Here is a 26,250-nt window from a genome sequence, read left to right on the forward strand (position 1 = left end):
ATGTTGCCCACATGGTTCTCAAACTCAAGCAATCCTCCCACCTTGACCTCCCAAAGCACTGGAATTCCAGGCATAAGCCACCGTGCCTGGCCAAGAACTTTTGTTTTTAACAAGTTTCCAAATGGTGCTGGTCTACTGGTCCCGGGACCACACTTTGAAATTGGTGGGATAGGAGGCTGGGATCTTTATCCATTGACTCAACTCCCATTCCCCATGGTTGAAAGTTGCCCTGGGGCATCCTGGGAGTCCTAGGGGCTGACAAGATTCAAACGTTTTGGTGAAAAGCCCCAAGACAGTGAAGTGGGGTGTGCTTGAAGTGGGGCACCGTCATCACCCACCTACCCACCACAGACGTGGGCTAAAAGGTAAGGTGTGGCTCACAAATATCTTCTGCTAAATACCTGTCTGCGCCTCCATGTCTTTCTCTTTAAGATGGGGGTAACTGTATCAGTGTTCTAGGGTAACATGTCACCACCCTTGAATACAGCGTTGCTCCCGGTCGTGACTCACAGACAGGTTACCAGACCGGAGCCTCCAGGAGCACAAACAAGGACACCTTAAAACAAAACTTGTGTTCAGGGTACCCTTCGCTGCCTCAGAGGAAATCAGCATGAGCTGGTGGACAACTGTTCATAAGAACAAGAGCCAGCATCACTGCCTTTGAGTCCCAACCTACTCAAATCCATTTTCTGCACTGCACCACCTCATCATATCCCAGATATTGTTAGTGTCATGTCATTTCATGACTCAGGAGCTGCGGGTGACTTTGGTAAGAGCGGAGCAGTCGCTGTCTCATCTGTCACCTCCTCCCCTCACCTCTGTGCAGCCAACGTCCAGGGAGCCTGCCTCTTGCTGTCCTTTTCAAAGCTTTCTGGGTCTCTCCTCTGTGCCTTTGATCAGGTCTTTCATGCTGCCCAGAACACTGTCTCTTTCTCCCATGCCAGTGACATCCATTACTTTCTTCAAGGTCTGGCTCAAAACCCAGCACTCGGCCAGGCACGGTGGCTCACGCCTCTAATCCCACCACTTTGGAAGGCCAAGACAGGCAGATCACGAGGTCAGGAGATTGAGACCATCCTGGCTAACACAGTGAAACCCTGTCTCTACTAAAAATACAAAAAAGTAGCCGGGTGTGGTGGCAGGTGCCTGTAGTCCCAGCTACTCGGGAGGCTAAGGCCCGAGAATGGCATGAACCTGGGAGGCGGAGCTTGCAGTGAGCCAAGATAGCACCACTGCACTCCAGCCTGGGCGACAGAGCAAGACTCTGTCTCAAAAAAAAAAAAAAAAACTCAGCACTCTTGGGAAATTTCCCCTCCAGGGAGACAAGGTTACACAGGGCACAGAGAACCTTGGTGGGAGGCAGAAGCCCTAGGTTTGTTTATGTCCTGGCTCAGACACTTTGCAGCCTCATAGATGACATTAAACAAGCTCCTTAGCCTGTCATCTTACTTTGGGCTACCCTAAAAGCAGAGACTATGATATGGACTTGGATATGTGTAGTTAATTTGGGAAGCGATCCAGGGAAGCCGGAATGAGGGGTGGGAAGTAGGAAAAATCAAACAACTATGTGTCATTGAGCCCACTGCTCCTGTGGGCTACTGAAGATCAGTCACACGGGGCACTCTCTGTGAACCGTGTTCAAAGCCCCTCAGAACTGGCCCCCCAAAGAACGGGAGGCTGGGATCTCTATCTATTGACTCAACTCCTATTCCCCATGGTTGAAGGTTGCCCTGGGGGCACCACTGGGGGCTGACAAGACTCAAAGGCTTTTGAGAAAGGCCCTGAGACAGTGAAGTGAGGTGTGCTGGAAGTGGAGCACTGTCACCACCCACCCGCCCACCACAGAGGTGGGCTAAGGGGTGAAGTATGGCTCACAGACCTCTTCTGCTAAATACCTGTCTGTGCCTCAGTTTCTTCCTCTTTAAGATGGGGTAACTATCCACATTTTAGGGTAGCATCAAATGACAGAGGTGACATATGCGAAGGCCCTTCCCTCAGCACACGCCAGCCACCCCAGCTCCCTGACTCTGTGTCCACTCGACACTTAGAACTGTTGTATTCATCATGTTTACCTGCATGTACGGTCCCTCAGTGTTATCTATGGCTATTTCAGGTCTTTTATCTTAGCTGAAGATAAGGGCAGGTTCTTCCCTTCTTTTTCTGTCACCCATCCCAAAGTGCCTACCACACAGCTGAATGCCAAGGAGGTCCTTGGTACAAAGGGGTGTCGAGTGAATTTGCTGTCCCAAAACAGTCATCTGTGAGCCTGTTCTCTTCCACGGAGATGTCCTTCAAGGCCATCCCAGGGCAGTGTCCTAGCCTGCTTCTTACAGCTGAGAGGCCAGCTCCAACATTGCGTGAGACCATTGCCAAACTGCTGGTGAAGTGCCACGCTCTGTGGCAAACACATGGCAGCTTGGGGAGGGAAGTCTTCTGACGCCCTGAGCCCTGGCAGGGCAGTGGGCAGTAGATCCAGCTGGCCCGCCCTGCGTGGGCCTTCAGTAGGGATGCAGGCGAGGCTCCAGAGGACGATGACTCAGGCCTGCCTCTGTGACTGGTTATTCCAGATGCTGCCCTGCGATGGGACTGTTCTCTGCTCCCCCGACCGCCGGCACCGGTACAGCACGGGAATGCATGAGAGTGAGCCTTGGTTTCTTTAGGGGAGTCACTGCGTAATTGGAGAGCAGTGTCCATGGGCAAGACAAAGGAGGGTCGGGGCAAGTAAGGGAACATGAGAAGATGATGTTCTAAACTACTCTCGGCATAAAATGTGCTTTGAATATTTTGGATTATTTTTCCAATTGTAGAGAGAGTTTTCCCTGAGACACTGGTTTGTCACCAAGTCGGGTGACACTAGGTCTGGGGCACTCTGCATCTACAGCCTGGAACATAATCGTCTTCTCTGGGCAAAACCACGTGACTCACATGAGGCTCAAAGGTGGACCCTTCTTTCTGTCTATACCATACTTAGCAAAGACAACAGGCTTAACTGCTCTGTGAAAAATGCTAAACAACTTCTCAAAAACAATAAACATCTTCTACCTACCTGAATGTTTACATTTAGACAGGCCTTTAAGATTATTAGTCTCTATAAAAATATACAGGCATACCTCAGAGATAATTCAAGTTCAGTTCCAGGCCACTGCAATAAAGCAGATATCACAATAAAGCAAGTCACACAAATTTTGTGGTTCCCCAGTGCTTATCAAAGCTGTGTTTGCACTATACTATAGCCTAAGTGTGCAATGATATTATGTCTTTAAAAAAAGTACACACGTTATTTTAAAAAGACCTTATTGACAAAAAATGCTGACAGAGACACAAAGTGAAGACATGCTTTTGGGGAAAATGGTGCCAATAGACTCATTTGATGCAGGCGCCATGAGTCTTCAATTTGTAAAAAACACAATATCTGCAAAGCATAATAAAGTGAAATGCAATAAAACAAGGTATACCTGTAAATAACTCTAAAATCAGTTATTTACTCTTTTTTCCCTTCACCTGGAATTCCTACCTGGTTATCTCTAACTACAGTAATCCCATCCTTAAGACCCTGCTCAAATGCCCCCTCCTCCAGGAAGTCCTCATGACCACCTCCACCCAAAAGAGCACTTCCCTGGAGACAGAGGGAGGGCAGGCACAAAAAAGACAGTTTGTCTCCTTTATAGTTTGACCTCACATAAACTTTGGTGTCCTGGGAAGAATAATGCCAACATTTCCACACTATACATGTGGAAATGGCTTCAAACTCATATAAATCTTTGGTTTAATAACCATGTATAAATGCAGTTAGAGAGAGAGGGAGGATGAGGGAGATTTAAAAATAAGAGGCCAACGGAGAGGAGGCTATTAAACTATGTGGCAATGATTTATTGATTGAGAAGTAAAGGGAATTCCTCTCTGTCTTCTTCTAAATGATCGGTTTCCAACTTCTAAACACTCCCAGATGTGGAATGCATGTTTCTTCCTTCCATTCCTCTCTGCAGGCTGCCCTGACATTTGTTAAATGGGCTCCCGGGTTCTGGTTTGCAAATGTTGCCACTTTGGGATCCGTAGATGGTCATCCCTGGCTCCCTTGGGGAGTGTCCTGGAATCCACCAGCTCCATCTGCTCGACAAGAAACTTGAGTTTGTTCTGTTACCTCTTTCATCATTAGCCAAAGCTCTGGGACTTGGTTAAAACTTTAGGCAATTAAAAAGACTGACTTATAGAGATAGTAGTATTTTCACTATATCGTCCCTGCTTGAATTTATGTTCTTGAATTCCATTAACCTGAAATATATCAAAATACCAAGATGTTATGAAGAATGGGAACAAATATAGAAAAGTGAAAACAGTTGTCTGTGAAGTTTCTGCAAGACGAGAAGGGAGGACAGCCTTCCCTCTCAGATGGCTCCCCACCTTCGGGTCCATGAAAACCACTGGCCAGAGCCTCAGGGAAGCCTTCAGTTAATCCCTTTTAAATGAATGAGAGGTGGATGGAGGATGGCATCTCGCCTACAAGTTGGCCCCCAAATGTCCTGTTGTATTAATAATTCAGCTCATGGCTTCATACTGCAGATCTACTCAAGGAAAAAGTTATGTCATGCTTGCAATGGTCTTCAAAGTATGCCATCCTTTTCTTTCCTCTTCCACTGCCACTAGCATATTCCAGGTCTAATTGTCTATCTGGTGTGCCTGGCCTTCCCAACTCCAGGTTACTCCCTCTCCAATCACCCTGCACCCCTCGGCTGGCCTCCCCCTCCTCAATCGCCCTGCCTCTCCACCCTCCTCTGCCGGCCTCCCCCTCTCCAATCACCCTGCCCCTCCTCTGCCGGCCTCCCCCTCCACAATCACCCTGCCCCCCCTCTGCCGGCCTCCCCCTCCTCAATCACCCTGCCCTCCCTCTGCCGGCCTCCCCCTCTCCAATCACCCTGCTCTTCCTCTGCTGGCCTCCACCTCTCCAATCACCCTGCCCCCCTCTGCCGGCCTCCCCCTCCTCAATCACCCTGTGTCCCTCTGCAGGCCTCCTCTCCAATCACCCTGCACCCCTCTGCTGACCTCCTCCTCTTTCACAGACCCTCTGGTTGGGTGTCTTTATTTTTGTTATTACTTTAGATAGCAGCTCTTTCTGGCCTTCACCAGCCGTCATCGATAGCACATCACGAAAGCCCCGGGTACAGTCCATCTTCATTGCGACCTTTGTGCTTTGGTTTGCATCCGGCCATTTGGTTAGAAAGCTGCTTTTCCTCAGGCCACCTGTCCAAGTTCTACCAATTTCTGAAGGTCTGGGTTAAATGCCATCTCACCGACGTTTACCACATCCCCTCTCCTCTAAGCTACGGTCACTGTTGCTGCCATGGCCACAGCGGGAAGCAGACTGTGGGTACTGACTGCCACAAAAGGACAACAGTCACACAGCTCCGGCAACCCCTGAGCAGCTGCTGCAAGGAGGTCACCTGATGACACAGGTGGCAGTGTGCCCACCCATGGACAAGCAGTCCCCAGAGAACCTCCTTGCCACATGTCCCCATCCCCTTCTCCCTTTGGGTCTGGCACCTACAGCGGCTGTCACCTTCCACAATACCCACGTGAACTTCCTAGCGACATGGCACTCCTGTTGCCAACAAACAGAAATATGGAGGGCTCTGATTAAGCTCTTTTGAAAACATCATAAAATAGAGACCAAATCAAGGAAGCTACATTTCAGAAACATTAGTTATGTTCCTAGATCAATAAACAATCGCTAGATGGGCTCCACTGTTGCAAAATCTCCCAATCTCCTCAGAAAAAGCAAAAACCACACTTGCCATGTATCCTGTGTTTGGGGGAAAATCAAGGAATTCCCTGAGGTTAATCGTACCTACTTAATAGAAACTTTCATCTGAGAAGCACTAAGTACTTTGGACACATTAGCACATAGGTCCTAGTAATACTCCTACCAAGAAGAAAGAGGTTAAATTTACTTCACCTAATGGTTGAGGAAACTAGTCTAGAGACAGAGAAAAAGCGACTTACTCAAGCTCAGGGAATATATCAGCGTTAGCAATGAGGATAAAACTCAGAGGCTGGAATCTCAAACTAGTGTACTATCACAGTATGTTACTCAATGCACACTCATTCATTCGTTCGTTCGTTCATTCATTCATTCTGTGCCAGACACTGTGCTAGGCTCCCAGAAACACCAGTGAGCATAAGACCCAGCTCATATCAAGAGTATCATCTAATAGATGAGGCAGAGAATGCAAAGCACACAGACAAAATCACTAGACTGTGCTAAGTGCTATGAAGGAAACAAGCATCCGTTGGATCCTTACGGTGCCTGTCATTTGTTCTCACAGCATCCCTATGAAGAAAGTATTTTACAAGTAAGAAAGCAGAATCTCAACAAGATCAGGTGCTTGCCCAAGGCCTCACCACTCACAGGTGGCAGAGCAGGAATCTAAACACACTACCCTTTCCCTCCAACAGCCATTCACCATGGAGCCAAAATGCATCCACACGCTTCCAGAGCCAATCTCGGAAGGATAGACAAACACTAGGACTGTGCCAGAACTCCCTTTGCTTTCTAGTGTTCTGTCTCTTCTTCCCTGTTCATCAGGAAGGGGCTGATGGGTGGTACAGCCTTAGGAAGGAATGGTGTCTGTCTTCAACGCTTAGGAAGCTGTGAGACATTCTCCAAACTCCTGCTCCAAAGAATATGTCCATTCTGAGCAATATATACACAGCAGGGTTAAGAAGCGTTAGTAGGGGCCAGTGTGGTGGCTCACACCTGTAATCCCAGCACTTTGGGAGGCCGAGGTGGGTGGATTACTTGAGGTCAGGAGTTTGAGACCAGCCTGGCCAACATTTTGAAACTCTGTCTCTACTAAAAATACAAAAATTAGCCGGGCATGGTGGTGCGTGCCTGTAATCCCAGCTACTCGGGAAGCTGAGGCAGGGAATGGCTTGAACCCAGGAGGCGGAGGTGGCAGTGAGCCAAGATCGCACCACTGCACTCCAGCCTGGGTGACAGAGTGAGATTCAAAAAAAAAAAAGAAGAAGCATTAGCAGGTCCCTCTGAAACAGGAAAATTTCCCTTGTCCCTCACAGGGCATGCAATGGGGTGTGTCTCGCTTCTTCAGTGCCCCGCTGCTCAAACTTCTAGGGGAGCATACAGATGGGCAGGCTGTGGGGCTCTGACCCCATGGCAGTATCGAGGGGTGAATGTTTACAGCTGAAGCCCCAGTGGGCGTGTGTTACAGGATGCTCTTTTAGTTTAGCCATCCATAGGCGGCTTGTGTTAGTCAGCTCAATTGAACCCCTGCCTTATTGCCAGGACAGAGGGCTTTCTGTGTCCCGGGGTTCTTGCCTTGGTGTACCGGAAGAATCAAATCACACCTGCGCTTGGGGAATGAGTTCAGGTTGTTTGAGTGGGAATAGCTCTTGGCAGATGGGGGAAGCCAGAAGGGGATGGAGCGGGAAGGTTTTCCCCTGGAGTCAGGCTACTGAACGGCCAACTCTTCTCTGACCACCCCAGCTAGACTCCGAGTCGTTCTGCTGGTCAGTGGCCTGCCGGCCTGCCGGTACCTGTCAAAGTGTTCTTAACATCCAGCCGCCCGTGTGTTTACCTGCTAGGGTCTCGGGGGTTTTGTAGGCACAGGATGGGGATGTGGCAGGCCAAGGTGGTCTTGGGAAATGCAACATTTGGGCAGGAGAACAAAAATCCCTGTCTTCACCTAGGTCTGTAGCCATGGGTCCGGGGGTGGAGCCTAGCCAGGGACCACGCCCTAGGATGGAAAGACGTTCTCTCTGCCCTGGGTAGCATAATAACAAGGCAGATAAAGGCTACATTGGAAATAAGCAGAAGCCACAGCGGGCTCTGCAGAGGAAATGCATAACTTTCTTGTAGGAGGAACAGAAGAAAGGGTGAAGGATAAGGAGGTTCACCTGGCACAAAGGTAGGGGAAGCATGGTGAGAAAGAGGCAGCAGAGTCTCTCAGCCCTGAGAAGAGACAAAGCACGGGGCCAGGGATCACTCCGACCGCCAGGACAGGGTACTCACAGGAGAGGAAGTGTGGGCAGGGAAGGTGGAGTGTCGGAGAGCTTGAGGGTCCACATTGCATCAGAAGCTGCCTCTATTGCTTCCTCGTCTGCTTCCCTGGCTCCACTCCTTTTGGGGTGAAGAACTGGCTTTATCTCACCATACTGTCTTCTGACTCTCCTGTGTTTGCCTCATGATGGTCACGGCTAAGTTTGTGAAACTTAAAAACCAAAAGCGGGCCAGGCGCGGTGGCTCATGCCTCTAATCCCAGGACTTTGGGAGGCTGAGGCGGGTGGATCACGAGGTCAGGAGATCGAGACCATCCTGGCTAACATGGTGAAACCCCATCTCTACTAAAAATACAAAAAATTAGCTGGGTGTGGTGGCGGGCACCTGTAGTCCCAGCTACTCGGGAGGCTGAGGCAAGAGAATGGCATGAACCCGGGAGGCGGAGCTTGCAGTGAGCCAAGATTGCAGCCACTGCACTCCAGCCTGGGCGACAGAGCAAGACTCCATCTCAAAAAAAAAAAAAAAAAAAAGCGAAACCACCTCTTTTTCTCCTACAGACACAGAGCCAAGCACATATAAGTCCAAAGTATCCTAGGTGGCCACTTAGCTGCTGTAGCCAAGTTTAGAAATGTGTTGAAAAGGACAGCTTACCTCTGTGTTCTGCTGGGCACCTCTGTACCCTCCCTTCCCTGGGCAAATGATTCCCCGGCCATGAAGGTTTGTGCCTGTGCGTGGTGGAAGAGGTCTGAGGAGGAAAACGTCTCCTCAAAGAGGCACGGAGGGGGCTCTGGAGCCTGGCCGCCTGCATTCCAACCCCAGCACCAGTGTTCTGGAGTGTGACGCCAACAGACTACCTCCTGTGCCTCAGTTTCTACATATGTCAAATGGGATAGTAATTCCAAAAAAACCACTGCAGGGTTTTTTTATTTAGGTTAAGTTTTTTAATTTAGATTTGAAGCCAGCTGTGTGGGGAGAAGGAGCGAGCAGTCCAGGGAAATAGTTGGAAGGGAGGCTGAGAGTGGGAGGGTGAAAGCCCGCCAGCCCAAGCAACGGGGAGGGAGTAGAGAGCAGAGCTGAGTGCCTGGAGGCAATGGATCCGCCTTTGCAAAATGATGACAGTAAGAGAAATCTAACACAGCTAACTCGATCTTGCTTCTAACCTTCAAGCTTTCCTTGTTTATTCCTGGGTACAGACCAAGTTAACTTTGAAAGGAATTTAATTTGTGGTTTAACCTTAAAGCAAGAATGATAATAACCCTTCCCAAAACTAAACTGCCTTTGTAAAACTAACAAAAGTCCACAAGGTTAGGATCATGAGAGGGGCGTAGGCATAGTTCAATGGAACCAGCCACTGTTCTGGAAGTCAAAACATTTGTACCGTCCCCAATTACTCCTGCAGATAACATCACTATTGTAGAACCTAAGATTTTTTTAAGGTGTTTTTCCAACTTTCTAACTTGCATTTCTGACAACTGACTGACCCCACCAGGTCCTGTGGCCCCCACCTAGAGGGGCATGAAGACCACACCCTTGTGATTCATCCCTAATCAATTAGCAGCACCCATTCCCTCACCCCCTGCCCACCAAATCATTCTTTAAAAAACTCAGTCTCTGAATTTTGGGGGAGACTGATTTGAGTAATAAACCCCAGTCTTCTGCTTAGCCGGCTCCATTTATTCAACTATTTCTCTGTTACAATACTGCCGTCCTGGTAAATTGGCTGTATCTGTGCATCAGGCAAGAAAAACCCATCAGGCAACAACAGTAAAAGGGGCTGGGTTCCAAGAATGCTGGGTTGGAAGTGACCAGGCTTGTCCTGAGAGTTGCTACTGCTCCAGGATCCTTGTGGTCTCAGCACCTTGGGCAAGGGAGATGGCACCAGAGAGGCCCCCCAGATGGCACCTACCTCTTGCCCTGGGGTTTGTCCTATCTTCCTCCAAATGTGAGCGTGTCCTTACTTAGCCCAGGAAGGCTGAGAAGGAAGGACGGCACTCTGGGGGCTTCCTGTGGCTTAGCTGGGGGCACCTCTGAAGGATCAGAGATGTGGCCCAACAGGACAGAAGCCAGCAATGGACACTGCAGCCTGATGCAGAGGGGTGTGGGGTGGCACTGGGCTATTTTAGGAGAGTCAGGTCCTTGTGCCTTGGAAGAGATCAAAGCTACCCCTCCACCTCCAGGCTGTGTTCTCTCCCTCTGCCCGGAGCTGCTTGACTGTGTTTTCTCCTTCCGCCTCTCTGGGGCAGCTTGGCTGGAAAGAAACCAGTGTTGGCCATTTGTCATCCAAATACACACAGGGCATTTCCTACCTGTTTCCTCTGTCTCTCCAAAGTGGACAGATTCCCCTCCATTCCATTTTCTCACCACCTCCAGACTCTGGTCCTCTCCTCCCACCCTCCGTCCCTACAAGCCAAGGCCTTCCCTTCAACACACCTCCATATTTCACTCTGCCTCCTGACTGCCAAGCCTAGGTAGGGTCTTCCTCTGGTTCTCCCCCTCCTCAGCGCCTCTGCTGAATGAGACAGGAGGCTGTGGTGGTTCTGGTCCCCTGGGGAAAACTCTCTTCTTTCAGGCTTTTGTTGTTGTCCTGGATTTGTTTTTGCTTTTCTCACCATTTCTTTTCCATTTTCTTATCCTTCTTCAAGGTTGAAGGCCTGGGCTTTGCTCCTCTCTTCGCCTGCCCTGTCTCACATTTTCCTATAGCATCCACTGCTTCTCTGCCAGCATTTCCCCGCTATGTTCCTTAGGGCTCCAAGGAATAGGAAATGCTGCTTCACAAGCAGTTGAGAGGCTACATTTCCACCAGGCTTCCTGATTCTGCTGCTATTGCGGCCTGTGATCCACACTTTAAGTAGCAGGTGCTAGAAAACAGGTGCCAGGCAGACATTGGAATTCTCTACCTCAGAAAGCAAGAAGCATTTGGGATTTACTTGTAGTACAGTATGAGACTGCCTGGGAGAAGGAGACAGCAGGAGCCCAGGAGACTTGGAGAGAGAGAGTGAGAATGGCGCAGGCCTTCCCAACAATTTGAAATTGTTTGCACTGTGCAGGTGTGTGGGAAAGCCCCCACTGCTGCTTCTCCCTCCAATTCAGGAAAACATGCTATGTATTCAGTGTAGGACCAAAGCAAGAACACAGAGGGTCCTATACCATATGTCTAAATATCTAGAAGTTACTAACTTGACTTGAAAAATACACCTTCACAGAGACTTGGGTGTCTTGGATTGAACTGAGAGGCTTCTGAATCCTTGGACTTTCAACTGAATTGAGGATTCAGGGGGACAGGCCCCAGGTTCCTTCTCTTCTCACCCAGCCCTGACTGGCACTGGGGAGGGCCTCAGTATTGACAGGTTGAAAGAGTCGGACCGACTCAAAGAGTCAGACCTGATTGGGCTCAAACCAAAGACACACCGATCGCGGTCAAGAGATTTTATTGGAGGCACCAAGGCGACACCACCTGGAGGAGGAGAAGGAAGGAAGAAGGGGAGAGCTGCTTAGGTGCTGGGTTTTTATACTCAGTGGGGCTACATGGGCATCGGTGATTGGCTTAGGGGTGGGGTTTGAGTAAAAGGCAAGAGGTGTTCTTCCCTGATTGGCCTTCTCTTGGCGGGCTCGCGGGGTGGAGAACCGGGAACCGGGGGTGAAGAACCCGGAACCGGTGCCATCTTACTGTGCCCATGTTACCTAACACATGTGGACACCCTGGCCCAAACAGCTGAACCACCAGAGAAATGCTGTCATATCTTCACTTAATTCCATCCATTGGATTATGTACATCCAGCAAAAGCAAACATAATAACAATGATTTTTTGTTTGTTTGTTTTTGGTTTTGTTTTTTTTTTTTTGAGACGGAGTCTTGCTCTGTCACCCAGGCTGGAGTGCAGTGGCCAATCTCGGCTCACTGCAACCTCTGCCTCCCTGGTTCAGGCAATTCTCCTGCCTCGGCCTCCTGAGTAGCTGGGATTACAGGTGCCCAACACCACACGTGGCTAGCTTTTGTTGGCCAGGCTGGTCTCGAACTCCTAACCTCAAGTGATCCACCACCTCAGCCTCCCAAAATGCTGGGATTACAGGTGTGAGCCACTGCACCCGGCCTGATAATTGTTTTTTAAAGGAGAGGGACAGAAGAACTTTGCATAAGCTCACGCCCGAAGTGAGCACGGGTAAGGACATACAAATCTGCTGTTAGTCTCTTAGTCGGTTTCAGCTCTTGTTTGCCTTGCATGGAGGGAGTGTTAAAAATACATCTTTTTTCCAAAAATGCCTTCTAAATGCAAGTCAGTTACATTATCTGGTATTTAACAGAAGAAAGCACAATCTATTCCCCTGCTGGAGACAAGAAATGTGTCTTTTTGTTTTTTCTTAGAGATGAGGTCTTGCTATGTTGTCCATGCTGGAGCACAGTGGCTATTCACAGGTCCAAACATAGCGCACTACAGCCTAGAACTCCTGGCCTCAAGCTGTCCTCCCGCCTCACCCTCCTGAGCAGCTTGGACTACAGGTGCATGCCACTGTGCTCAGCCAAGAAATGCGTTTTGTTGTTGTGGGATTTCTGGAGACATCACTTGTTAGATTTTGGTATAGCATCTTCTTAAAAGATTTTTCTTTTCTTTTCTTTTCTTTCTTTTTTTTTTTTTTTTTTTTTTTGAGAAACAGTCTCACTCTGTCCCCCAGGCTGGAGTGCAATAGTGCGATCTCAGCTCACTGCAGCCTCCACCTCCCGGGTTCAAGCAACTCTCCTGTGTCAGCCTCCCAAGTAGCTGGGATTACAGGCATGTGCCATCACGTCCAGCTGATTTCTTTTTGTTGTCGTTGTTGTATTTTTAGTAGAGACGGGGTTTCACCATGTTGGCCAGGCTGGTCTTGAGCTCCTAACCTCAAGTGATCAGCCCACCTCAGCCTCCCAAAGTGCTGGGATTACAGGCATGAGCCAGCATGCCCAGCCTTCCTTAAGAGATTTTTAAGGGTAATTTTGATTATGCTCAATATTACCTTATACATGGCACTATATAATCAAAACAGTTTTTTAGAAACTACCAAAATAGGATGACCCAGGAGAGCTACCAGAGACAGGAGACCAGGTAAGAGGCTGCTGCTTCTATAACAAGAAAGAACAGGTCTCGAGTAGGATGGTGATTGTAGGTCTGGGAACATACAGGTGTCAGATATCACAAAGAAATACTCGACAGAGCTTGGACATGGGTTAAAGATGAGAGTCAAAGAAAAGGAAGAGGTCACCATTGTCAAGTTTTAAGCTTGGATAACTTGGAGAATGGTGAAACAAAGAGCAGAAATGAGTCAGGAAGAAGAACTGATTTCTGGGGGAAGGATTTGAAGAGTCTGGCTGCACACAATTTGAGTTTGAGGGGCTGGTGATCCACGCAGGTACAGAGGACTCGCAGCCAGCTGGAAATTCAAGGCTAGAGTTGGCAGGGAAGCTAGCACTAGAAATGGTGCAGAGATGATGGTTGAAACCATGAGAACAGATACAGTCAGTGAAATAATTGAAACAAGAGAGACCTGGCCGGGTGCGGTGCCTCACGCCTGTAATCCCAGTACTTTGGGAGGCCAAGGCGGGTGGATCATCTGAGGTCAGGAGTTTGAGACCAGCTAGGCGAACACGGTGAAACCCCATCTCTACTAAAAATACAAAAAATTAGCCAGGCATGATGGCGGGAGCCTGTAATCCCAGCTACTTGGGAGGCTGAAGCAGGAGAATTACTTGAACCCGGGAGGCAGAGGTTGCAGTCAGCCGAGATCACGCCATTGCACTCCAGCCTGGGCGACGAGTGAGACTCTGTCTCAAAAAAAAAAAAAAAAAAAAAAGAGAGAGAGACCTAGGACAGAACCATGGAATGTGGTCCCAGTTAAGGATGGGACTGAGGCATGAGAGGGCTAAGGCTGCAGAGAGGAACCACGTCAGGGGCAGGAGCAAAACCTGCCCTCTTTTAAGTCATCCTTGGTGTTGATGGCAAATGATCTTCCTAATTCTAGTCAAATCATTCCCATGCTTTACAATCTACATACAGAGAATAAAGTCCAAATTCCTGAGGATGATGGCAAGACCCGCCCCTCTGCCCCTCACTCCCTTTCCAGCTGCATCTGCAAGCCATCCCAAGCACACTAGGCACGTTCACCTCTCTGAACATTTTCTCCCAACTTTGCCTCTGCTGGGAAGGTCCTTGGCTACCTGGCACATTTCTACTCCGCCTCTGGGGTCCCACATTCTCCACACCTCCCCTGCACAGCCGCCGCACACACAGCCGCCGCACACACAGCCGCCGCACAGCTATCCACCTCGGGTGGAAATAACTGGGGCCTTTTGGCTTTCCCACAGCAACTTTGATGTTGCTCTTTTAAAATCATTATCACTTTGTCTTATTACGTATGACTTCTTTCCGAATCGAGCCTGAGATCAAGCAATCCAGAGCAGGGAAGCAAAAAAAAAAAAAAAAAAGATAGTCAACAAGAAAGCAGACAGAAAAAAGCAGAAGCCAGGGGAAGGCTAGGTCCATGGACAGAGGGTGGGGACGGGTCAGATCAGAGGCTAAGTTAGAAATGAGTGGAAGGCAATGCCGGAGCAGGTTCCACTACCAGTAGACGTGGGAGTGGGTAACAGTTTGAGTGAAACTGATGATAGCTGGTGGGAAAGGCTTCTAGAAGTTTCCAGAAGCTCTGCCCTGGTGTTGACACACTAGTCATCTCTCCTGAGATTTGATAACATAATTATCTGATTCACCTTGGCTTTTTTTCCTTTGACTTTTCCAGATTCCGTCATATCTCCGAGACTCCAAGTAAGCCTGTGTCCAAACGTCTCATAGAATGCTCCCAGGAACGGCTTGATCCTCGTTTTTGAAACTTCAAGTGCTGGCTAAGTAAGGGGATGTATTTATTAGTCCATTCTTGAACGGCTATAAAGAAACGCCTGAGTCTGGGTAATTTATAAAGTAAAGGGGTTGAATTGGCTCACGGTTCTGCAGGCTGCCCGGGAAGCATGTCTGGGAAGCCCTCAGGAAAGTAATGGAAGGTGAAGCGGGAGCAGGCACTCCACATGGCCAGACCCGTAGCAAGCAGAGGGAAGTGGGTGGGGGGGCCATGCATCTTCAAACAACCGGATGTCAGTAACAAGGCAGGGTGGTGCTAAACTATGGGAAACCATCCCCATGATCCAATCACCGCTCACCAGACCCCACCCACCTCCAACCCTGGGGGTTACAACTCAACATGAGATTTGGACAGGGTAACAGATCCGAACCATATCGAGGGAGAAGCACCTAACTCAACCTCTCTGCTAGGAAATTACCAGCTGAGAAATTCCCTTCGGATGCTTCCCTGCCCTCAAGCCTCTCACTTCACGCTAAAGAAAAACTGGCGGTTGATGTAGAACGATGGGATGGCCATTTTCCCCCAAAGAAGTTTCTCTTTTGGACGTGGCCACCTTTTTCAATCGTATCTATCGTTAGGATTATTGTTATTCCGGAATTGCAGGCAATGTTTAAATTTCGCACCCAATACTAAAGACACAGCTTTTTAAGTTGTTTTAAAAACTTGATTTCTAAAGCATGATGACTTCAGGCCAGGACACTTTTCAAAATCTTTCCTTGAAAGATCTTAACTTTCAAGATATTGTAAGAAGCATTTAAAAAGAACATTACAAAACTATAAATAAGAGGTATTGAATATTTTCTCCAAACTGTACAGCCTTGTTGCTGCTGGCCAGACTACCAGGTAGCCCCTGCCATCACACCCAGGTAGGGTGCACTGACCTGCATGCCCTTCCCCTTACGTGCCTCGCCCAGCCCAGCCTGCACACCCTACCCCTGATGCCAAGTCCAGTGCTTTGACTGATGGCTCTTCCCAGTGAGCTACCTGGAGAATCCTTGTACCTCCACTGTCTCCATTCTACTCGAGTACAAGCCCCAAAATAAAGCCATGTCTGGGAAATCTGCTTGGCCCTGTGTTAATTGCCATTACATGGGGGAGCTGAAGAGTCTGTGGTCTTTAGCATAAGTAGTGAGCTATAGCGGTTAAGCTATTTCATCATAAGCGTGGCTCTAGAGGATGTTTTCTAATGATGCAAATTGCTACAGATACATCCATAAGCACAAGGAAATGGTAGAGAAACGTATATCTATAGTGAAATTATAAAGAGATGCATGGGCTGTATGATATCAAAACTTAGGGCCACAGTTACCTTTTGGGGATGGCAGGGAATCGGTGGAGAGTGCATGGAGGGCTCCAACTGCATTGGTGAAGCTTGCTTCCTTCACGTAGTTTTTGTGTATCGTTATTTATATTATTTGTGTGTTTCAAATATTTCTCTTTTTCCTTCTCATGTCGGACAGGTAATGTGCCAACATTGTAACAAGGTTTGAAGGAGGGATATCTCACACATAAGCATGAAAAACTGTAAGTGTGTTTCACATTTATGAACCACAAAATAATGTGTTTCAAATTTTTCTTAATACATTGAAAGCAACAGCTGAAGATCATGAAGACAGTTCAACAAAGAAATACAAGCTGGTGGCTTGTGCCTGTAATCCCAGCAACTCCGGAAGCTGAGGTTGGAGGATTGCTTGAGCCCAGCAATTCTAAGACCAGCACGGGCGTCATAGTGAGACTTCATCTCTAAAAAACTTTTTTTAAAAATTAGCTGGGTGTATATTAATACATTTTGCGTTTCTATAAAGGAATACCTGAGGCTGAGTAATTTATAAAGAAAAGAGGCTTCTCTGGCTCATGGTTCTGCAGGCTGTACAAGACACACAGTGCTGGCATCTGCTTCCAATGAGGCCTTAGGAAGCTTCCCGTCATGGCAGAAAGCAAAGAGGGAGCAAGCACGTCGCATGATGAGGGAGGGAGCAAGAGAGAAGGGAGGAGGAGAGAGATGTGACGCTCCTTTAAACAACCAACCAGCTCTCATGTGAACAAAGAGAGCGAGAAGTCACTCATTACCACGCATGAGGGACCCACCCCCGTGACCCAAACACCACCTCCCACTGGACCCCATCTCCAACTTACTGGAGATCACATTTCAGCATGAGATTTGGAGGAGACACACAACCATATCATTGCGTGTAGTAGTGCACGCCTGTAATTCCAGCTACTCAGGATGCTGAGGCAGGAAGATTGCTTGTGGCCAGAGTTGCACATCAACCTGGGCAAAAGAGCAAGACCCCACCTCTACAAAAAGTTTTTAAAAAATAACTAGATGTGGTGGCATATGCCCGTAGTCCCAGCTACTCAGGAGGCTAAGGCAGGAGGATCGTTTGAGCCCAGGAGTTCAAGGTTGCAGTGAGCTACGATCATGCCATGGCACTCCAGCCTGGGCTACAGACCCTGTTTCCAAAAAATAAAAAAAAAAGGCCAGGCACCGTGCTCATGCCTATAATCCCAGCATTTTGGGAGGCCGACGCAGGCGGATCACCAGGTCAAGAGATCGAGACCATCCTGGCCAACATGGTGAAACCCCGTCTCTACTAAAAATACAAAAAATTAGCTGGACATGGTGGCGCGCACCTGTAGTCCCAGCTACTCCAGAGGCGGAGGTTGCAGTGAGCCGAGATTGTGCCAATGCACTCCAGCCTGGTGACAGAGCAAGACACCATCTCAAAATAATAATAATAATAAATAAATAATAAAAAAGAAAAGAAATACAAGTGGCCAATAAACACGTAAGAGCTGTTTAAGTTGGGTTGGGGCAGGAGAAAGTGGAGAGAGAGAGGAGTGAGAGATCCAGCAGAAAGAAACCCTAGACAAAGCCAACCGTAGCTCTACCAACAAGCAAGAGGAAGCAGCTCTGCACAGACAGCTGCTCTCCCAGCTGTGCTTCTGGAGGGATCAAACAGTGTAAAGCTTTGCCTCCAACTTTTGACATTAAAGACAGAGTAAGTATTCGTCGCTGGGAGCCAGAGGACAAAAAAGAATTTGAAAAGCTTTCCTGAGTGTGCTTCTGAGTTTTGCTTTTTCACTCTAAAGAGGCAGGAAAAAACAGCAAAGTTTACATTATGAAATTATTTCAGCCCTCGTGACCAAGACAGTCTGGTATGGGGAAAGCAAGAGCCAGAAACTGTATTATTCTACTGGCCAGTTTTTCTGTGTTTGTTTGCTTTGAGACATGATCGTTCTCTGTCGCACAGCTTGGAGTGCAGCGGCATGACCATAACTCATGGTAACCTCGAACTCCTGAGCTCAAGTGATCCTCCCACCTCGGCCTCCCAAGTAGCCAGGACTACAGGCATGCACCACCATGCCTGGCTAATTTTTTAATTTTTTGTAGAGACAGGGTCTTGCTATACTGCCCAGGCTGCTCTTGAACTCCTGGGCGCAAACAATCTTCCCACCTCGGCCTCCCGAAGTGCTGGGATTACAGGGATGAGCCACTGCACCTGTACTGGCCAGCGTTCCTTGGCTGGTTTCTCTAATTATCCCTACCTCTCCTACATGGGATTCAAAATGCAGAGATCCTTTGATAAGTCTTTGTCAGTATAAAAGCCTCTGTGATTATATCAAAAGCATGAAAAAGGAAAAACTATCTTAAATGAACTCTGGTTTTTCTGAATCTTCTCAAATTGGCTAATCAGTTAGAGAAATCTTAAGAATTTGTAACTGGCCCACTATACAACATATCAAAACTGTAAAGTTGGATAAAACACTGTAGATGACTTAGTTTCACGCTTTCCTTTTCCAGGTAAAGTAAGGCCGGAGAGATTAAATCCTTTGCTTGGTGGTAGGTGGCAGGGTTGGTTTTGGAGCCCACGTGTCCTGACTGAATACTCTACAGCTGGTTATTACTCCAGCTCCTTCTAGAGCACTGGGAGTCCTGACCTGGAATCCTGCAGTTCCCTCTGCCAGGGACTTGAGGATGTTCTGGTGTTCACGTATGGCACAAGCACTTCCCCCTCATTTCTCCTGATACCTGCATGCACACCGGAGATGCCTACTCCAAGACTCACCCTGGGGATGAAGTGGCCTGATTTCATTGTCGTAAAGGCATCCCTGATGGGATTCTCCCAAGTCAGTAATCATCTGTGGGCTTTATGAATAACAAACATCTTAACATTGGATTATGTAGCTAATAAAAATAAGAGGTATATTCTAATACGCCAAAGTCAGCAATTGGGAAGTTCACGTCACCTGGTCCAATGTTGCATCCTCTCTGCGGTCTTTCCCAGTCTCCCCAGGCAGAGCCACTCCCTGCTTTTCTGTTCCTACCCAGATTTCTTAGGCTGTATCATGATGTAATTTGTACAATTTCCTCTGTTAGGACTATGAGCTCCTTCTGGAAAGGGTTACTGTCTTACTCAACTGTATCTCCAACATCTAGGACACAGCTCGGCCTCTAGTAGTTGCTGGGTCCGAATGATGGCTGGGTCTGGGAGGAAGGCACCATGTAGACCAAGCAGGGATATAAGTGAACTTTCACACTCACCAAACAAAAGATCACTTACAGTCAGGGGCACCATAAGAATGATTATCCAAACCAGGATACTTTTGAATGGAAAGTGGCACTATTAATAATTATAATGGGACAGCAGGGATAAATCAGGACTGTTCTGAGCAAATTGGGGTATAGGGCTGTCTTCCTTGTAACCTAGGTTTGGAAAGTTTTAGCTCTGGAAATTATGTACAATAAGAAAAGAAACATTAAGTGAATGTGTGACTGGAAATCACTAAAAGAGAGGTCAGTTCAAATAAAGGAATTACATTCTGTCAAAGTATAATATACAATGAAGGGATGGTTAGTCCAGAAATCACCATCCCTTTTATGATTTAAACAAGGGTATCATATGAGTCTACCCTATGGCATGCTTGATTGGTCCAAGTGGTCACCTGACCTAACCTGGCCCAATCATGAGTCCTTCCCCTGGGATTCTAGGACGAGAACTGCGAAGGATGGGCTGTCTTTGGGTCGCTGATGCAAAGCTGAACACTGGTAGTAGCCCTGCACCCACCACGTTGGGAGAACAGGTTTGCAGATGGAGAGAGGAGCAGAAAGGAGAGACAGAGCCCACTTCCAGAACAGCTGAAACATGTTGAGGGTCCAGGGCCAGAATATAAATGGACCCACTTATCACATATCTTAAGACTTGGAAGTTATAAATCCATTGTCAAACAAAACATATCCTGTCTTCCTACCTTAATAAATGTACCTTCATAAGAAAAAAAATGGATATGGAACATGTGTAAACTATAGGTTTAACATACTCAAAAGTTTGCAAAATGCCTAAGACCAGTGAATTTAATCATTATTACACATCTGGTATTCTCGATAGGCTCTGACATCAGCCAGAGTAATAAAGATATGCATGATTCAAAAATCACATTAATTCCTTAAAATATATCATTCTTGCCTTCATTTCAGCGAAATCACTAATGTGGTTATATTCAAGATTTTTACTGAATTTGTGCTCTATCATCAGTAATGGATTAAAAAGAATTTTAAAAAAGATGTAATTGTAGTAAAAATATACCAGATCTGAATATATTTTCAAAAAATTTAAATAAATGTAAACATTTTAAAACTTGGTTTTTAAAAAATTTTTTAAGTGTTCAATATGATCTATTAAAATTAAAGGCAGTGTGCAGATTATAATTTACAAATATTAAATTAAAACTCAAACCTTTAAAGCTAAATTTTATTTTAAAAATATAATTTCAATTTTAAATATAAAAATTATTTGCAATTCTAGCATTTGATGTCCATCTGGTTGCCAGTGTAAAGAACTGGCATCATGCTTTACGTATTGTGGCTAGACCTGCATATCTTAAGTTACCACGTGCAACTGTCACACAGGCCATGCTAATTCATGAGAACCTCTTGAATTGGAACAAAGCAAAGAAAAAAACAATCTAGACTACTGGAAAAAGGCATGTCACTATGTAAGAATCCAGTGCATTTATACTATCTGAAGGGAAGAATTTGACAACATAGTTTTTCCCCCCTTATCTAAGGCATTTCGATTGCTCAAATAATTTTTGGAAGGAATGCGCCAGCATGTAATTTCAGTATTCTTGGTCTCCCAAGGATGTGGAGCACAGAACCGGGCTGCTCAATGGCCAAGCTAGCATCTCACTAGGAGGGCCAGAGCTGTGCTCCTGTGCACACACATTACCAAAATCAGAGTGCTGGTTAACGCTGCCCTGAAGGCAGAGCAAGAAGAAACGTAACAGATACAGAAAGGGAAAGGAGAAGGGTCAAGTAGCATAGGAACAGAAGAATGAAGATTATTTTAATGAAAATGTTCTTATAATAAAAGGATTACAAAGTCAAGATTTTACTTCTAAGGCTCTTAAAATATAAGTGTTCACAGACGATAATTTTTAAAATCACAAACAGAAATATAATATCAATTGTTATAATGATAGGAGTGTTTCTGGAAAAAAAATTGGAGGTGTAAAGGCTGGAGTAAGCCTGAGATAAGGTGACTTTTCTTACTGGATTAATCTTAACAGAAATCGCTTATGGGCTGACACAAAATAAATGGGGTGATAATATAATGGATGAAAATCAGATTTTATAATACAAAAGAAAACAGCTATTAAGAATGGACCAATATTAATTAGATGACACTTGGTGGAGGCAAAAAGATTAAATGGCAAAGCTTTATTAAACAGACACAGCTGCTAGGGAAGACTGACGTTAGACATATTTAGTTGACTTGGGTCAATAGTGTGACGGAAGCTGCCTTCAAGAGCTACTGTAGTCTGCTGTGTTTATATGAAATCTGTGATGTATATTTATTTATATGTATAAACATATGTTTATATACATTCTGGGGTGCTGGTCATGTTCTGTTTCTTGATCTCAAACCTGGTTATGTTAGGTTTGTGAAGATTCACCAATGTGCACACACATGTGCATTTTTTGTATGTATGTTGTACTTCAATTAAAATATTTTATTGGACAGACCACATGTGGATTATTATGTTTAATTATGAACATTTATTTCATTTTAAGGAGTATGAAGAGGAGGTGGGAGGAGCCACAGAAGGAGCTGTTTAGGCTGAACAAGCGAAGGGCAGGCAGGGGAGCTGTCTGAAGTTTTTTTGTGCATTCCGCTCAATGATGGTGTTTACCTAGGTTGACCACCAGCTCCGTGGCACTCCCTGAGTGACCTCTGGGCAGCTACTCACCTCTTTTTATCCCAGCTTCCTCAACGGCAAATTACAGGAGCTTGACTAGATGATCTGAGAACTCCTTAGCTCTCAAGTGCTATGAGCATTGAGCGGCATGTGTATAAAACAAGTATACATGTATCAGAGTTAGTTGGTTCTCCCACTCATATTTTTCTTACGTGTTGTATTTTTTTCTATCCAGCTGTGAAACTGGATAGTTAACATTTATGTACTTACCTGAAACAGAAAGTGCTATATTCACTTTAGAAGTTACTTCTATACCAAACTGGTAATTCGAGGAGTTAATTTGCATGTAAAAATTGTTCTAGTTCTTTGCATTAGAAGCCTACTAATGGAAAGATTCGTTGATTCAGAATCTATTTTTGGACAGAGATGTATTATTTTAAATTCCGATCCTAGTAAGTGACAATTTCCAGTTTTTGTTGGGCTTTTACAGAAGCCTTGACAAATCTGGTCATTTTGGCATGATCTCTAGAGTTGTGTTACACAACAAGCCAATCCGCCGGGCCCCCTATGGATGACTGCTGGAAGCCCCTCGAGTAATACGGTGGCAGTTCTACCTGGTAGACGGCTGAAAGCAATCAAGCTCCTTGACAGAAGGGCTTATTTGTTTAAGGCCAAGAATGCAGCAGTCAAATCCCCACTGGCCCCACCACCACTCTCCACTGAGGACTCACTATGCATGGCAAGCACGCTAGGCAACATTCAAGAGCTATGACAGGCAAGTCACTTCCCCTACCTGAGCCCGTTTGTCACTTAAGTGGGGATAATACTAGCACTTATCTCACAGGCCTCTTCAAAGGATTAAATAAGTGAAACAATGTACAACACTTAGAAAAAATCAGCCAGGCGCCCGTGGTTCACGCCTGTAATCCCAGCACTTTGGGAGGCCGAGGTGGGTGTATCACGAGGTCAGGAGATCGAGACCATCCTGGCAAACATGGTGAAACCACGTCTCTACAAAAAATACAAAAATAAGCTGGGCGTGGTGGCACGCGCCTGTAGTCCCAGGTACTCGGGAGGCTGAGGCAGGAGAATCGCTTGAACCCGGGAGGCGGAGGTTGCAGTGAGCCGAGATTGCGCCATCGCACTCCAGTCTGGGCGACAGAGCCAGATTCCGTCTCGGGATTTAAAAAAAAAAAAAGGAGGGAAAGAAAAATGCCAGCCCTAGTAAGTGCTTAAAACACATTAGCTCCCAAAGGGCCCCAAACCCTGGAGACAGAAGCATCCGGTTGCAACCTCCCATCCCTCGAGAGGTGGCAGCAAGCCTTACAGGGAAGCCGAAGCCCAGTGTGGTATAGAATAGAGCAGGGGGCCCGCAGGGAGCCTCCACAATGGCAGGGCACTTGCGCCGAGTTCTGCACGCTCAGTACCCGTAGCCCAGGGCTCTGGAGGTAGAGAAGTCTGCGGATCAGACGGAGGAGGCAGAAGAGGCAGCGCATGCGCTGTTGGCCAGCGGACCCGAGTGGGCAGAGGTCAATCAACAGTAGACGCTGTACCGACCAAGGTTTGCTGCCCTAGCACAGGGAGCACGAGCTAAGCCTCAGTGCGGAGGATCCGGGCAAAGGCCCGAGGGTGGCCGAGATGCCTAGCTCAGGAAATCAGACTGTCCCCCGAAGGGCGCAGGCAAGGAGGCTGGGAACTTAAATAAGGCAATTGAAAACTGCACATGTCTGAGTCACCTTGAATGGGCACAAAGTTAAACTCTTTATTGGAGCCTGTGAACCGAGTTGCGTTCAACTAAGCTGCCTGTGTTCAAGACTGAATTACATATATATGTGTATATCCAACTTAAAAGGTTACAGATATATTTATTGACATATAATTCATTACGTGTTAATTGAAAAAAGTAAATTTTAAAAATTAAGCACAGTGTATTGTGATCTCATTTTGTATATCCAACTTTCTGTAGACTAGTTTAACTGGTAAAATTTATGTTTACAACATGTAAAACTAAAGGGATTCTATATTTATGGGAACATAGTTTGAAGCGAAAAGGACTACTATAAATCTAATCACAGTTCTAATATTCAAGAACATACTTGGTTTCATCATGGCAGTTAGGGAGGAGAAAAAAATCCCTGGTGCAGTGAGGTAGATTTTCGTGATATTCTAGTTTGAGGTTTCTCAGGTGTGCTTCCCAGACCACTTCTGTGTGAGGCACGTGAGGTTTAGGGGAAGCTGGAGATCCTGGGCCTAACCACAGACCCCTTGGATCAGAAAATGGAAGGAAACGTTTCAAGCCAGTCTAGAAGTTTCTTTTTCTTTCTCTAATTTGTGCCACCGTGCTGCCACCAAACACTGTGGTTTTGACCCTAAAACCCCCCGGATCCTTGCTTAAGACCACAGGGATGCAGCAGTGTGTTGGGTTGGGGGGCTGTTTGCTTTGACAGCGGTGCTGCTCAATGGGATGTTCTGTGATGATGGGGCTGTCCCATGTCTGCTCTGTCCAATGTGATAGCTGCTAGCCACATGTGGCTACTGAGCACTTGAAAGGCAGCTAGGGAGACAGAAATAAGCATTCGATTTAGTTTAACTTTGATTAGTTATCTTTAAGTAGCTTGGGCTTGGGGGTAACAATGGAGATGGTAAGACATGAATGGATCTGGGATATTCTTGGAGGTAAACAGGATCGGACTGGATGGTGATGATTTGAAAACTGGAGGAGGGCAGTGTAGACTCGAGGCCACCTGGGTGTCTGGCTGAAGCTGCTGAGTGAAGAGGGAGCCATTTCTGACACAAAGAAGCGTGGGGAGAAACAGACTTTGGGTGAAGCAATGATGGGCTCCACTACAGACATCTTAAGATGTATTCATGAACACTCAGATTTTGCTGGTCTGGGACACACTGGGTTTCTTTAGGTAATTTTGCTCGTCTCTCTTTCTGAGGCATATCAATTTTATTCCGTATTTCCAAATTATCAGAGAGTAATGATCACAGAGTTGGAGGTCAGTCTCCTGTCCCTCATACAGTTTCTACACCAAAGAAATTCCACACTAAAGTTCTTGATGTACTAGCAAATTTTGCTCTAAATTTTTTAGTTTTTTAAAAGTTTGAACATCTTGATTCACAGGAGCAATTTTATCAATAGAACTGTGATACTGAGGTAATAAGAAAGCTATATCTGATCTCTGCCCTCCAGTTTCTGGCACAGAGCTCGTAAAACTCTTGGTATTTTCTGAGTGATCGGGGTGAGAAGTGTTTTTTGTTATTAATAAGCACCTTCCAACCATACCTGAATTTATGCTGATGAGATGACTCTTGGAGGATGGGGGTTGGGGGCCAGAGAAACTAACCATGTGATTAGAGGAACTTTCAGTCCTAACCCCCAGCCTCCAGAGAGAAAAGAGGGGCTGAGGATTGACCTAATTGGCAATGATTTAATCAACCATGCCTATGCAATGGAACCCCCATAAAAACCCTAAGTGAAAAGGTTTGGGGGTTTTGGTTGGTGAACACATCGAGGTTAGAGGAGGAAGGTGGTCCTGGAGAGGGCACAGAAGCTCCATGCTGCCCCCGATACCTTGTCCTGTGCACCTCTTCCATTTGGCTGTTCATGTGTATCCGATACAACGAATCAGTAATAGTAAGTAAAGAGTGTTCCTGAATTGTGTGAGCCATTCTTGCAAATTATCAAACATGAGAAGGGAGGGTGTGATGGGAACCCTCGAGTTATAGCCAATCAGTCAGAAGTACGGGAGGCCCTGACTTGTAACTGGCATCTGAAAAGGGGGCAGTCTTGTGAGACTGAGCCCTTAACCTCTGGGGTCTGTGTTAACTCCAGGAAGTTAGTGTCAGATGTGAATTGCAGGATCCCTCCCCACTCCAGCTGATACATGGAAAGCTGGATAATTGGTCGGTATGGGGGGAAAACTCCACATATCTGGTATCGGAACTCTTGTGAATAAAAACAGATCATAGTAACAGCTTAGCCACTCAGGCAAGTCTATAACCACAAATTCAAAATGATATTAAGTTACACTGGGAGACCACCATTCTGGATTATTTCTGTGGAAAAACCTTTAAAGTCTCACTGGGAACTCTGTAGGCTGCATGGGCCAATATAATAACCACTAGCTACATGCAGCTATTTGAATTTAAAT

The 26,250-nt window shown here is 46.5% G+C and overlaps 1 long non-coding RNA gene and 1 pseudogene across 1 annotated transcript; one reads left to right on the plus strand and one right to left on the minus strand.

The window, feature by feature from the left end:
• The first annotated feature begins 58 nt into the window (after window positions 1-58).
• On the plus strand, window positions 59-4,209 carry LOC116457872 (uncharacterized). Its single transcript, XR_004245129.1, has 3 exons — window positions 59-365; window positions 517-769; window positions 3,987-4,209. It is a non-coding gene; the product is annotated as an uncharacterized LOC116457872 (long non-coding RNA).
• A 12,134-nt stretch (window positions 4,210-16,343) lies between these two features.
• Window positions 16,344-16,453, minus strand: LOC116458176 (small nucleolar RNA U13; annotated as a pseudogene).
• Window positions 16,454-26,250: the final 9,797 nt, after the last annotated feature.

Source organism: Hylobates moloch, unplaced genomic scaffold (assembly GCF_009828535.3).
Source record: "Hylobates moloch isolate HMO894 unplaced genomic scaffold, HMol_V3 SCAFFOLD_18, whole genome shotgun sequence".
NCBI classification, from domain to species: Eukaryota; Metazoa; Chordata; class Mammalia; order Primates; family Hylobatidae; genus Hylobates; species Hylobates moloch.